We start from the raw sequence: 14,783 nt of genomic DNA, 5'->3' as shown, positions 1-14,783 counted from the left end.
TTTTTCTCCCTTTCTCACAATACAAGAACTCGTGGGCACTATATGAAATTATTGAGCAGTCGGGTTAGAACAGATAGAAGAAAATACTACTTTACACAAAGGGTGATAAACACATGGAATTCGTTGCCACAGGAGGTGGTGGCAGCTACAAGCATTGCCAGCTTCAAGAGGGGACTGGACAAATATATGGAGCAGAGGTCCATCAGTGGCTATTAGCCACAGGAGATAGATGGTATTCTCTTTGTGGGGAGGTGGTGCTCTGTTGTCTTGGTGCTGGAAGGAAGGCAGTGGGAGGGCTTCTGGTGTCCTGGCCTCACTGACAGTCCTTTAGATGGCACTGGATTTCTAGCCACTGTGTGTGACAGAATGTTGGACTGGATGGGCCACTGGCCTGATCCAACATGGCTTTGCTTATGTTCTTATGTTCTTATGCTTGTTGGGGAGATCCCCGACAAGCAGCTGATCTGCAAGTTTAAATGCCCCTTTCAGCAGCAGGGAAAGGGGCATTGCTGTTTAAAATGAACCAAATGAACCAGTAGATGAGCTTCTATGAACCACTGGTTTGTGAACCACAAACTGGGCTGGTTTGTGGGGGTTTTTTGGTTCATATTCCAGTTCGTACCCGTCTCTAATCAATACCATCAGAAAAACTGAGAGAAGATGAAAGAACTAGGGTAAGAATACGTTGAGACAGCCAAGATAACCTTGTCTCTTGCTTTATCAATGTATTTAAAACTAAAGGCCCAGCTAAATGGGAAAGATTCCTTAGTGTTTTCTGTGTATGTTTTTAAAAAGCTAATTAAAAAGCCCAGGCAGCTGCTTTGAAAATTGGGGAAAGGTCACTGAGGGAACTATTCGATCCGTCTTGCCCTTCTGAAGCGGTAGTTAATTCCATAGTTGGGAATAGACAGGTTCAAGCACTTTTACCCGTCTTTTTCACCCATGCAGAGCTTCAGAGGGCTATTTAAATTGTGGAGAACGCATAGGAAGGTTTACAACCTTCATTCCTCAGCAACCCAACCGAGTTCTCCAAAGCAGCTACCTAGGTTTGCTGATTAGCTCTTTTAAAACATCAGGAGACAGAGTTCTGGTTTGGTTAGTTTTAAAAGGTGGAAGCAGTGTAGACTTGGCTATTTACAGAAATGTAGTATGGTAATCTCATCTGACTTAATGCCAGTTTGTAATAATTATAATATATTTGCCTTTCATTATTTAAAAATGAATAGCATTCTGATGGAAAAATTGCAGAAGGGGAAATACTGAGAAATTACCGAACATAAAACACTGTTATTATTAAACTCTATTAATAGAAGGGGTCAAGTATATTTTCTGTGACGTATACTGTATTTTGTTAGAATATGAGGGTAATTCAGTCAATAATTTTACTAGACTTCAAATTCATATGATAATACAAAAAATGTTGAAAATCAGTATACTATTCAAACCAGAAGCCTTTGTGTTGGGACTAATGGATAAACAATTGGAAAATAAACATGGTATCTTATTTCTATATATGTCCACAGCGTCTAGGCTTTTATATGTGCAAAAATGGAAAAGTACAGTATTGTCTTCAATCGAGGACTAGATTGTGAAAATGACGCAGTTAGCGGAGATGGCCAAACTTACAGCCCTGATTAGACAATAAAACATTGTCTGCTTTTATGGTTAACTGGAAACCCTTTATTGACTTTCTGCGTGAGATGAGGAAAAAGGAACTGATGATTTGTGGTTTTGATTTCTAAAAAGATAAATTTGGGAAAAATAAATAGAAGGGGGGCAGTATTGAAAAGGTAAGTTTTGGAGGTATTAAAACTAAAAGTATAATATTTGTTAAAATATGATAGATGTTTTACAGAAAAATGAAAAATGAAGCATGTATTATTTTTCTTTATTTTCAGTCTTTCTTTTTCTCTCTTTGTATTCTTTTCTTTCTTTTATTTCTATGCCCTTTTTAATCTTATTAATAAAAAAATATATTTTTAAAAATTTCATTAGAACGAACACTTATGTCAGATTGTCACTAACTAGCTGAGACAGCACTAATAGCGTTGATGATCTCCAGCTAAATAAATATTGCTCCTGGACCTGTCTGCAGTCTTTGACACAGTAGATCATACCATCCTGTTGAGGTGTCTAGAGACAGTAGCGGGCATTAAAGGATGTGCCTTGGACTGGTTTAAATCGTTTTTCATGGGATGGCCTCAAAGGGTTGCCATTGGAGATCAGCTATCTCCAGAATGGGAATTATCTTGCGGGGTTCTGCAGGGCGCAATCTTATCTCCCATTATTCAACTTCTATGTAAAGCCTTTAGGAGAACTCATTCACAGCTATGGAGTTATATGTCACCAATATGCAGATGACACCCAACTCTATATCTCACTATCCAGGTCCCCTCAGGATACAGTAGAAATCTTGGATCGCTGCCTGACAGCTGTAGTGAAATCGTTAAAAATGAACAAATTAAAATTGAACCTAGACAAGATGGAAGTGGTGCTTGTTGGGAAGGCAGAGATCTTGAAGGACATTGTACTCCCCAGTTTCTTTTTTATTTTATTTTAGTGTAGAAATGTTATTTAAAAGGAAAAGATATAGCAATAGAAAGTGCATAAAAGTAAACTTATACAAACACTATTTTTGAGATTAAATTGAGACTTATGCAAACTTATATAAACACTAAATTTGAAATTAGTTTGAAACTTATACAAGCACTGCATTTAAAATTAGACTATTAGAAAAATACATTGAAAATTTGTCATAACTTAACTGTGTAATGGCTCTCCTTCCCTCTCCTTGGTTACTTATACAAACTATAATATCAACTTTTTGGGTTAATCATTTCCCTGTGTTTTATCTTCTTATCTTTATACTTTATCTTAATTAATGTTAATTTTGCCTAAGTAGTCAAAGAAATCCTTCCATTTTTCACAAAATTCAGCTATTGGTCTACTATGTACACAAGAAGTTAATTTGGCCATTGATGCATATTCACAAATCTTATCTATCCACTCTGACACATCAGGACATACATCTGTTTTCCATTTTGCTGAGTATAACACTCTTGCTAATTATCACCATGTAACGGAAAAAGTCTCCCTGTTCTTTTCTAACATTAATTGGTAGGATGTTTAACAGCATGTTTTGGGGATTTAGCTCAAATCTGAGTTTGAAAATCTTCTGCATCTCTTCATGTATCTTTATCCAGTATTTTTGTGCTTTCTAACAAGTTGCATCCATGCATTCAAGTCAGGTTTATTATTACAGTCTGTGACCAGTACATATAAAACTATTTGCAAATCAGTTTAAAAACAGTTGAGACTGGATACAGGGGAAGAACAATGAATAAATATAAGAGTAAAAAAATAAGATCATCATAAATTAGTTGTTTAAAAGGTTAAAATACATTCAGTCTGCCTTATGAGATATACGTTGCTTGTAGACCTAGGCACAGAATCTTGCTACTTGACGTGTTGTCTGGTGATTCCAATCAGACAAAAGATAATCAAGTTTGATTTTATTTGAACGTCCAGGGAATCTTTCTACTAATGGACTGATCCATGCATTGACATTTTCAAAACTGGGAAATAGGAATTCTGCCCCTCCCCCAAATTCTATATATAGTACGAATCTAATCTCTTTCCTATAACTTAAGGAAGAGTTCAGATAAAGTTGGTATTGGGTACTGTTCTGATTAGTATATGAAAGGAAGTCTTGCTGTGTTTCATCAAAATCTGACATTCTGGCATTACCTTTAACAACTTTAAGTTGATGTGTCAATTTTGCTACCATAGCAATTTGCCGTAACTCAGAGTACCGATGTAATGGTAGTGATTCTGCAGATTTCCAGCACTTTGCTATTACCTTACGCATTGCCATCAACATGAAGACTATTAATCTCTTGGATGACACTTTTCTATTTTGTTCTCCCCATATTGTTAGCAGGGCGAGTGCTAATGTGCCATAAATAACTTGATGTGTGATATTTTCCATTTCTATAAATACTTTCCTCCAAAATTTTGATACTACAGGGCATGACCACCACATGTGAATATAATCGCCCAGCTGATTGCAACTCCTCCAACAGTTTGTGTTATTTGTGCTGTTTATTCTAGCAAGACATCCTAGGGTGACATACCATCGGTTTAATAACTTCAAGGAAATTTCCCTGAGGGCTATCGATACTGTTTTCCTTGTTTGAGTTGTCCATAATTTGCCCCACATATTTTGTTCTATTTTATCCCAGTGTCATTTCCCCAAATTGTATCTATTTCAATTAAATATGAATATATTTTGGAGGTTATTCGTTTTGTGCTATTCATGTGTTGTATTAAGATCTGTTCAAATTTTGTCATCTTTCTGGTCATAGTTTGCCTTACTGAAGGATTCACAATTAAATAATGTAATTGATAAAGAAGTATCTAATTCATTGGGATTCCATGCAGTTTTTCTTTTAGTTGTACTACAGTGAGGGGAGCTTCATTTTCATAAAGATCTCTCATTCCATGAATCTCTTTTTCTTTCCATTTATTATATTCTTTCATTTTCTCTATGTAGGAAAAGTTGGGGTGTAATGTAAATGGAATTAATGGAGATATTTCTGGGATCAGTTTGTTTCCCCATTTATTCCAAATTTTTAATGTGGAGAATAAAAAGGGATTCTCAACCCATTTTATCTCTCTTATTTTTCCTCCCTCCCAAAAACAGTTTTTCAAATTAATTTCAGATGTTCTCTATTTACTTCCATGCGCATCCATATTTCATCAGGGGTACCCTCCAGGTATGACATCCATGTTTTCAGCTGGTTTGCCTCATAATATTTACTTATACTGGGTTCTCCCTACCCCCCTTTAATCATTTTTGTCTAAGAGCCTTTCTAAGTCGTGGCCTTTTACTTTGATAAATGAAATCAGTAAATATCTTTTGCCATTTTGTTAGCTCTTTTGATGCGATTGTTATGGGAAGTGTTTGAAAAAAATAATTTTGGCAGTGCTACCATTTTAATAGCATTGATTCCGCCAATGATTGTCAGATGTATCTGGAACCATCTCTTAATATCTTTTCTTATTTGTTGAATTACTAGGCGGAGGTTTAGCTGCTAGAGTTTATTAAATTTTTTGAAATATTTACATCTAGATATTTGAATGATTTATAAAATATTGGAATACCCAGATCATTTGAATTTCATATTGTATTTTAGGTTTGATATTTATGTATAATGCTCCAGATTTTTTATAGTTGATGCTAATAGTTAATGAGGAGACCATGGTGGTCTTCATGGGAAATTTATTGGATAAATGATTTACATTGAGAAATACATCTTCGGGAGAATACATATGTACATGGCTTGTTCTTGACAAAGACTCCCTGAAATGAGGGAGCAAGCCGGCTCCTCGTTGAGCGGTGGCCATGGGGATAATTTTTCCTCTACTGAAAAAGAATCAAACAACAGGAAACAATAAATAACAACATATCCATTGACTATTTATTGATGTAAATTATATGATGAATTTGTGACCTTAAAGTCTATGTGATATATCTTGAGTGCTGGTATAAACCTGCTGAAATGTTTCTTGGAAGTCATAAATACAATGTTGTTATTGTTGCAATAGTGCATTGTGTTTATAATCCCTTCTAAGCTCTAATGACAAAGTAGGTCACCCTCTGTAGACCACTACAGCAGTGAGACTGTGTCACCTAAACAAAAGAGAGTTTTCTGCCTACCCAAAGGAAACTCTAGTCATGCAGGGGGGAAAATCCATGACTTTATCCATTATTTGAAAAAGGGAGATCACTAGGGCAGGCACAATGAGGACTGCCCATGCATGCTGTTTCCAGGGTCGCCTGCCCACTAGGAGGATGTCTTGCCAAGGAACAAGGATTTCTTTAGGATTTGACAGCAATAAGCACACAGATGTGGAAAGAAAGCAGTTTATTAAACAAAACAAGTAAAATACAAGAGAGACATAAATGCATGATCAAGACAGAGCATACATACAAAGAAATAACAGGGAGAACATACAGCATTTCAGCACAATAGCATAGCAGAACAGAGGAAGGATACCACCTGATGATTTACACTGCCAACTTCAGTTGTCTGGGACCCAAAAAGACAACGGACAGACCCTTATGACCAATTTGTGCCCAGCACGTTACTGGTTTGTCTGGTCTGAAGTCCAGTTTGAGATGGAATTTACTAAGACTTATATAGGTTAAACTTTCATATGCCTCCCCCCCCCCATTAATCCTCCTCAAAAGAGTATATGAATAAGGCCTTATGTGAATGGCAGGAGCTCTGAATAATATATCCTTCCTTTGGAAGTCCATGAGGCAAGAAGAAAGAATCTCCCAACGGAAACAGAGAGAAGAGGACAAGCAGCTTATTATTGATTGCCTATTCTATCAGTCTTAACATACGCATTTACTGATCCCACTTTTAGCTCAATCAGGTGGCCTTTAAGCTGTTAAGGGAAACTTTGTTTGTGGCTTGAATGGTGTGTTTAGAAGGAAATGAATTAGGATTGAACGGAAAGCATTTCCTTAAATCCCAATTAATCTTCCCAAAGATTTGTGTAGGCAAATATCCCAGTAGTGATGAGATCAGAGAATACGTGATGAGTATGACCCTTCAAGCTACAAGGAAATACAGCTATAGGATTTTTGGATTTCTGAGCTTTGGAAGGCAGTCTGCTGTTTCCTGGTTTCAGCAAAAACATCCTGCATCCATAAGCCCCAAAGCTCACATGCAGTCTTAGAGAGTAGTTGTCCTATGATGGGTTGGTGAGACGTGAATTAAATACACTTCCCAATTGAAATCAGTTTGAAATAATCAGTAACAAATTTGGGCTCCCCAATTGCATTCAGTTTGAGAAGCTCAGGCATTGGTGCCGTGTCTCTTTTTTTCTTGCTTTGCCACCTAGTGGATTTAGTTGCTATGGCATCCCAGTCTAATAGTAATCGTAACATGAGATCACCACATTTAGCATTCATTTATTATGGTGTTTGAAACATTTATTTGTATGAGCGAAGGGGGCAATGTCCTATCATTTTCTTATCAAGTTGACCTGGTGGCACTGTAGAAATTCTGAACCAATGTCTGACCTCTAGTTAAATGGCTATGGGTAAACAAGCTGAAACTGAATCCATACAAGATGGAGGTCATGTTGCTTGGGAAGGTTGAGATCCTGAAAGACAGAGTGCTTCCCACTTTTGATGACGTCCATCTGACCAGTTAAGAGATATGGGGTGATACTGTATCCAGATTATCATATTTTGCAATAATTCTGTAATGATTGACAGTAGTTTTTTCTACTTGTAATTTGTCTTGAGTTCCAGTGAGAAAGGCAGAATATACATTACAATGTTTATTTATTTTATTTTATTTAAAACATTTCTATGCTGCCTTTACAACCAACTCAGGATCCCAAAGGTAGCCAACATCAAAAGAGCAGAAAGGCAGGATATAAATTTTGTTAAATAAAAGATTTTTCCCCACTTTTGCTATTTCTATTGAAAATATGTTGCAAGCTAGCAAGATTAGTCATGGCCTGATTGCAGACTTTCTATGCAGTGGCCCCCTATGGAATGCCTATTGTTGCCAACCTCCTGTAGATCTCCCAGAACTACACTCAATCTCCAGATGGCAGAATTCAGTTCTCCTGAAGAAAATGGCTACTTTGGAGGGTAGGCTGTATGGCATTATACCCTGCTGAGATCCCTCCTTTCCCCAAACCCCATCTTCCCTTGACTGCATCCCCAAATTTCCATGCATTTCCCAACCTCTAGCTGATAGCCCTAAGAATTCCCACTGGGAGATGCCTTCAGAAAGTAGAGGTCAAAATTTCCCAGCTGCTGCTGGGAAATTCTTGGAGATTTGGGGGAGGATGAAGTTTGGGGAGCTTTGGGGAGCTTCATAGTGATAGATGTGATGAACTGCCTTGAGTCCCCTTTTGGGGGGGAAATGTGAAATTTTTATTTTAAAATTTCTAAAAAAAATTTCTTCTTTAGAGATAAACAGAAAAATTATCCAGTTTTTCATATTCTTTCTTCCTCAGCCTCTTCCTTTTTGATTTCTCCTCTTCCAGTCCTTCCCCTGCCCCCAACACTCCCAGTATCTTTTATGATGCTTCCTTTTCATGATCTTGTCTTCCTAGAGCACTATTTCTTTGACTTCTTCCCCATGCTTTTCTACTTGCTGTGACTCTGCCCAGCATCAGTTCTGGGGGCACTGAGTTCCTCGGGAGATAATCTACAATTATTGGGGAGGCATTTAAAACGTTTGGGAAATGGGTGACGTGAGATTTTAGGAAGCCCCTCATTTCCTTCTTGCAATGGATTCTGACAGCAAATCAAGGAGAGTGGTTTTATACTGCTCACTGAGGATAAAATCCCAGACCCTAGATTTCTTTTCCAGCCCTTTAAGTAAACTGGCACACATTAAATAGGATTTAAGATTAAGCAGTTGGTTGGTGGCTATTAGGTACAACAGTGTCATTGAATACATACCTGTAATCTGTGTATCATATACTTATATAAATACATTTGCCTTATCTGGACTGCTGTTTACTACTTGTAAAATACAGCGTGGCACCAGAAAAGTAAGCAGGGTCAGCCTTGATTAGTAATTGAATGAGAGACCTCCAATGAAGACCAGGGTTGCAGAGGCAGGCAATGGCAAACGACCTCTGTTGGTCTCTTGCCATGAAAATCCCAGCAGGGGTCGCCATAAGTCACCTCTCCACCACCAGTCTATGAACTGTATGAAAAGCACTGCTCCCCACACTGTCTTTTCTGGTGCCATGCTGTGTTTTACAATATACTAAAATAGTTTTGCAATATACTAATATGCCAATACAGTGATATATCAAAAGTCTCAATCAAAATGGTTTAAAAATGCATAAGCGACCAGCAGCCAAAATGGTTTACATAATCAATATGAAAGTGCCCTCAGTGTATGTTGTAGACCTTTGAGGCAGCTGGGACTCTTGAGGTGACAAAAAAATGAGGAGGAAGTATCTGACCACACCTAAATTCCTGGAGGGAGAGACTGTATAGGTAAACTGTATAGGTAAACTAACTTTAATTTTCAGTTATTCACCTAGTAATTTTCTTCTAGGAGAACCAAATATTCACATATGACAAAAGGTAGTGCTTCAGTTATTTGATTCTTATAGAACTATAAATAGGCAATGAGGGAAAGTAGTTAATTCACTGTGTGTGAGAAAGAATTGATTAAATTCATACTTGATAATGTAACATTTTGTAAGAGACTAGGAGAAAATGGAAAAAATTGGCTTGGTTCTGACAAAGAAGAAATTTTCCATCTTTAGAGCAGGACTTCCCTGCTTTCTCTCTTCCTGTTACAGCCCCAAATGCTGCTTTTTGGAGAAAGGGACCTCCCAGAAGCAGAACTGGGTGGGAGGAGCTGGCAAAAGTAATCCTCCTTCTGTTTGCAGAAGTCTCTGCTAGATCCAAGCGATTATAATACAAGATTATAATACTGATTTAAGAAATGTCTTGAATGGAATTGAACTATTTCAGATCTCTGGGGCCACAGTTCTGTGGGTTTTTGTTTGTCATTTCTCTACACCTCTAAATTATGGCCTGTGAACTTGACACTACCAATTCATATTAGTGTAATGCTCTCATGGAAACACACTGTTGCCTTTCTGATGGTTTCCCTAGTAAGTGCTTGTATAGTGAGTGTCCTAAGCACTGAACTATAAAAATCCATGGTATTTTTAGATGCTGAACTCACATTTCAGTAAACACAGCGTATCTTTGTGTGTCAACAGTTCATAAATGATCCAGTACTGGAAAGTGAAGTATAAGGATGTACAAAGAACATAACAGAAGTAATCGTAGAAACCTACATCATTCAGTACATTTCTGGAATGCATCAGATTGGCTCCTTTTTACAGTTATAAACGTATATTTTTGGAATAAAATGAGAGCTAGTTAGGTGTAGTGGTTAGAGTGTTAAACTATGATCTGGAAGACCCAGATTCAAATCTCCATTCTGCCATGGAAACCTTGGGTGACCTTGGGCCAGTCACACACTGTTAGTCTAACATACCTCGCGGGGTTGTTGCAAGGATAAAATGGAGGAGAAGAGAATGATGTAAGCAGCTTTGAGGTCCCATCGAGGAGAAAGAGTAGAAATGAAGTAAATAAAAAGTTCCATATAAATGCTGAATCTTTACCTCAATGTGAGGGTCAATAAATATAGAAACTGATGAAGAAAAGGTGACAATACTCATTAATTTGAGTATTTTGTACTAATCCAAATTCAGTATGTGGTGTTATAGTAGCTTAGGTTTGCCCACATCTGACTCCCAAGACTAATCCAGCAGACAAGTAATTTCTAAAGATGGTTTCTCTCTTGCGCTTCTGCAGTGCTGAAGGACTTCAAAGAGAAGTCCTCATGACACCCCCCGCCCAAATTTTTACTATATTTAATAATGTACTTGGTGGTCCCATGCAGACTATGTCATTTAATGTGGCCACCCACAAAGTAAGTGTTTTTGCATAGGCAAGGGACTTCCCAGGTATGCAAAAAAGTATAATTTTTAAAAGAAAAAAAAGGCCCAGTGGGGGTGAATTTGTTCATTGCCCTCCAAAAATCATAGAATGTTAAGGGTACTTTTCAGCTGCATGGAAGAATATGGAGTGGGAAGAATTGGCCTGCTTAAGTCCCTAGTAATTTATAGAATCCTGGAGTGTGGGATCATCAGGAGATGTATGCCCTGAGTCACATTTCTCCTGACCCTCACCCCTGCCCACCCCCAGTCAAGGGTGTGATACTTTTTAAGGGTTTTGACTCCTTTGATACTAAGAAATGCTACATGTGAGATTATTAGGATCAGAGGACAAACACTTCCTCTGATCCTGTTTCTCTTACCCAAAACACACACAAAGATATTTTAAAGAAATACTTGTTTAGTGTTTATCCTCAACCTCATTTCCCCCTCCATTTTAGCTCTCTTATACAGTACAGAGGATGGAACTAAAGATACCTCATATCCCACACCACACTGCTCACTTTTGGGTCTAAATGAATAAATCTGCTTCAGCAGTCAAAACTATAGGATAATTAGATTAGATGTATCACATTTCTCCTTCAATCCTAAAAAAGAAGACAAGCCCCCACCCCACCCCACACCCGCCGTTGCAAAATAGGCAGATACACTCTGGATGAATGCTGCCTTGAAACCTTAGAAAGTTATCTAGGCCTATATACACCAGGGAGGTATTCTCCCCATCCCCACCCCTCAAATTTTTAGTCCCTCTTGAGGAACCTTGAACTGTTCATGGATTGGCCCCATTACAACTGAAGCAGTACTCTGAAGGAAAGTAATTAGTGCTATTCCTCTGATTCTTTCTATAGTCCTAGTGAGTGTTTTCAAAAGGATAGTTTAATCTGTTAAAGGATCAGATCGTGTAAAATTTAATGGCTATAGGGAAGGATCTAGGATGTGCCCTGACAGGCTTGGGAAATCTGATTCCCATTTAAGCAAGTAATGCCCCTCCCCAAGTCTATACAGCTCAGGTCTAAAACTGAGAAATTTAATGCTATTGCTTAGTAGAGGGAGAAGGAGAATTCTCCAGTGTTTCTTCTCCTACCCTGCAACTTATGAACTAAATTCACATATATGTAGATAGTCTAAATTAGCTGTGATTGGCCTGGAAAGATTTGGGGATCATAATGGAAAGTGCACTATAATTTCTGCACTGAAGCAATGAAAAAAAAAATTTTAGGAGTTAAAATATTCTGATTAGATATATAGGAGAGATGGCCAAGGAACAGGCAACCTCAGACTCTTAATGAGACATTTAAATGTAGACATTTGGCTCATATCTATAAAGATGCCGATCCCCGCTACATTGGTATAGAATGGACTGCTAGCAGTTAGTTTGCGGAACATTCAAACCCCATTCACTAGTAATACTTTCACACTGGCATAGATGGACAATTTAGTTTCTTCTCCTAGTATATACAAAACTCTTTTTTTGGTTCATCAAACACCCTAAATCATGCTGGAATCAGATCTTGAAGTTATTACTGAGCAAGTGGAATAAGAAAGAGCCTGGCCTGGATCCTCTGGAAATTTCTGCTGAGTGAAGAGCTCTCCCTCCTTACTACCACTACAGTAGAGTTAAATGTGTCCCAAATGGAACTGGTGCAAATCATCCCCTCTCCATTTGTGGAAGACGACCACAGGAACCAACTGCTGTATAACTGGCTCAGTTACAGCCATCACTGCCAGACAGTCGACATTTAAGAACTTTTCAAACTCATGCCTTACTCCCTACAGAACTCAGAAGATATTTAAAAGATGCTGAAAAGGCAGCCAAGAGGTGTGAACTTTGATATAGATGTGGAGATGGTAGGTCAGTTCTGGAAAAATTCACTTCTTAAATCAGCGAATGCTTGTTTCTTGTATTTTGCCTGGAACATCAAAGGACATTTGCTCATAAAGACTTAATGCTGTCAGTTGCATGGATGCTGTAATGATTTGCTTGTTTTCTTTTAATAACTGTTGCATTTGGACCTTTCACTCGGCTTCTCTAAACTTATACCTCAGGAGGGCTCTGGTCACAACCAACAATCTTTTCATTTCCACTCACAGATCTTAAGGTATTCTCTACTTTACCAGGCTTTTACCTCAAAAACACCTTTCCTTTTGTGTTTCTCTGACCTGTATATTGCTGCTTTCCTTGACTCCCTCAAAAGGCTTTTGCCTTAGACCTTGTCAGTTTAACTGGTAATACAGGAAGGCTTGTTATAGGTAATGGTACCTATAGTGGTACCCCTTTACTGTTTCAGCGGGAGGCTGGGGACCTGGCACGTACCTTTTTTGTGGCCCCAACATGCTTCACTCCGGCCCTACACCTGTGCGATGACATCACTTCTGGTGACAATACTTCCAGGTGATGTCATTGCATAGGTGCTGTTGTGGACTTGGACAACCCAAGAGGAATATTCAGTCCAGTCCAAACTCAGAGCGCAAGTCCAAAGCTAGGGGTGAGTCCAAAATCCAAAAGATAATCAGGAAGTCCATAGGTCAGTTACCAGTCAGGTTAGGTCTAGATGCAGGCAGCGACCGGGCACGGTCCAAAAGCTGCAGGAGCAAGGAAAGGTTCAAGGGAGTGGTTGCAGCAGTAACAGGAATCCAACACACTGCAGTTCCCCTAAACTGACTTTTATTGCCAGGTGTGGTTTGCAGCTGGCTGCTTGGACTCTATCCTGATGTTACTCATCATCGCTATCCCCAAGCAGCAAGCATTGGCCCAGGAGGTAAGCACTGCGCCATCTCTCCTACAGCTCCATTCTCTGACTTCGTCTGCAGCACTCTTTGGGTGTGGGTACACTTGGGGCAGTGGAAGCTCTTGGCTGAGCTTCACCTGTGGTGTTGGAAGTCCTTGGCTGAGCTTCCTCTGTAGTGTTGGGGCTGGAGGGTGCTGGTGGCTCTGCCTCAGCGGCTGGCTGTGGACTCTGATTAGCCAGCAGCTGTTCTTCCTGATCACTGACTTCTACTGAGTTGGGGCTGGCTGGCTACATGAAGCTTCTCTTCTCCTGAGGAGTCCTCACTTTCACTGAGCCCAGCCTGGCCCATGACAGGTGCAGAAGCACATGTGTACTTTGTAGCAGACCGATTTGGGCCTCAAACGGGCCCAGTTTGGCCCATTTGGATCCCAAATCGGCCCATTGCAAAGCACGCGTGCACACTCGGGACAGTGCAATGATGTCACTCCTGGGAGTGATGTCGTCGCACTACCTCTAGGAGCATGCCCAAGAGGCCCGTTCCCACACTCTTCTCCCCTGCCAGCCAGGTGAGTGGTGGTGCGGGGGTGGAGGATGAAAATGGGGGATCTCCCACCCCCATTGGGGGAATGGGATCCCTAGGTGGTAGTTTGATGAAATGGTCAGCACGTGAAGGTGATTGTGAGGTAAAAAAGGGATGTTTTTGCTTAAACAAAAGAATTTATAAGCACAGAAGTGTGATGGTTGCAAAGTTTTACTAAGTGTGTTGATTTCAGTATAGTGTTTAAGCTTGGTAGTTTTAAAAATAATTGTATCTTCTTTTTTTTTAATTTTTTTATTGACATAAAACAATTACAACATACAAGCTTAAACAACAACAAATTGTATCTTCTTAAAGGTTACAGAGTTCTTCTTCACAGTTACAGAGACTAATTTTCCAGACAGATCTTCACCAGCAAACTAAACTCTTCTCATCCACACAGGCAAAGATTCTCTCAGGTCTTCCCTCGCAGTTTGTCTGACCTAGATAGATTAATCTTTCTCAGATATATATAGACTGACCTAGGTGCACATATAGTTTGCCTGACTTGTACAGAATTTCTTAGAACTGCACACAGATTCACTGAACTTTACGGAAAGAGACCCCTTTCAGGCTTCCACAGTTTGCCTGATTTAGCCAGTATCCTTTGTCTGAGACACCCAAAGACTGACCGAAAACCTCTTCCCTTGGCCCACTGGCTAAAATCTATCGTTCACTCCGCCCCCTAGGGTACAGCTACTGTCCAATCAGAACAGACTCCATTCACCCATCCAGCCCTCCCTCCTCTGCGCAGAGGTCTGCAGTTAAACTCACAGTAACGATTATTAAAAACCTCACATTAGCAAGCAGAAATAAAATCCAAATTAAATACATAGCATGTAAAACATTACAGATGCAAATTCAATTGCATTGGAAAGAACCATTATACCCATTATGTATAAAAGGACATTATTAATTTTTAAATCTTTCCAAAAGCTTTTTTG

Source organism: Eublepharis macularius, chromosome 4, assembly GCF_028583425.1.
Source record: "Eublepharis macularius isolate TG4126 chromosome 4, MPM_Emac_v1.0, whole genome shotgun sequence".
Classification (NCBI taxonomy): domain Eukaryota; kingdom Metazoa; phylum Chordata; class Lepidosauria; order Squamata; family Eublepharidae; genus Eublepharis; species Eublepharis macularius.
The sequence above is the reverse complement of the archived record's forward strand: the minus strand, read 5'-3'. Positions refer to the sequence as shown.